A 1,109-nucleotide genomic window follows, 5' to 3' on the forward strand; every position below is an offset into this window, starting at 1 on the left:
TGTTGCACATGTGTCTTAATCTCAAGATAAATGTTGGAAAAACTTGATAAATAATGAAGTTGATAATGAGAACTTTCAAAACAAGACAAATAATATAATCATACCTAGAGTCTACTTGGAGGGTGCTTTGTGGGGTCATCGCCCCTGTGGCCCAGTCCGTGACCAGGTCTCGCGGAGGATCAGGGCCCGATCAACCAGGCTGTTACTGCTGGCTGCAAACAAATCGACGTATGAACCAAATATTTCTTTCTATATGCCCAAAGCAATGCAAGAACCACACCCAATATCGGACCCTTGTTTAAATAAGGTGTGACTTACACTGATGACAGCAAAGAAATGGGTGAGATACTGAAGTGTCAATATAACTCAGTGTTCACGGCGCTGTTCGTCAGACTCAAGACAGACAATCCAAATGATTATTTTTTTAATGACCGCGACCCAAAGTAATACCTGGAGTTTACCTGGAGAGAGTTTCGGGGGTCAACGCCCCCGCGGCCCGGTATGTGACCAGGCCTCACGGTGGATCAGGGTCTGATCAACCAGGCTGTTGCTGTTGGCCACACGCAACCTGACGCCCGGCTGATCAGGTACTGACTTTAAGTGCTTGTCCAAAGCCTTCTTGAAGACAACCAGGAGTCTATTGGTAAACTCCCTTATGTGTCCTGGGAAGCAGTTGAACAGTCTTGGGCCCTTGACACTTATTGTATTGTCTCTTAACGTGCTAGTGACATCCCTGCTTTTCATTGCGAGAATGTTGCATCGTCTGCCGAGTCTTTTGCTTTCATGGGGAGTGATTTTCGTGTGCAAGTTCTGTACTAATCTCTCTAGGATTTTCCAAGTGTATATAATCATGTATCTCTCCCGCCTGCGTTCCAGGGAATACAGGTTCAGGAACCTCAAGCGCTCCCAGTAACTGAGGTGTTTAATCTCCGTTATGCGTGCCGTGAAGGTTCTCTGTACATTTTCTAGGTCAGCAATTTCACCTGCCTTGAAAGGTGCTGTTAGTGTGCAGCAATATTCCAGCCTAGATAGAACAAGTGACCTGAAGAGTGTCATCATGGGCTTGGCATCCCTAGTTTTGAAGGTTCTCATTATCCATCCTGTCATTT

This window comes from Cherax quadricarinatus, chromosome 72 (genome assembly GCF_038502225.1).
Source record: "Cherax quadricarinatus isolate ZL_2023a chromosome 72, ASM3850222v1, whole genome shotgun sequence".
Classification (NCBI taxonomy): Eukaryota; Metazoa; Arthropoda; class Malacostraca; order Decapoda; family Parastacidae; genus Cherax; species Cherax quadricarinatus.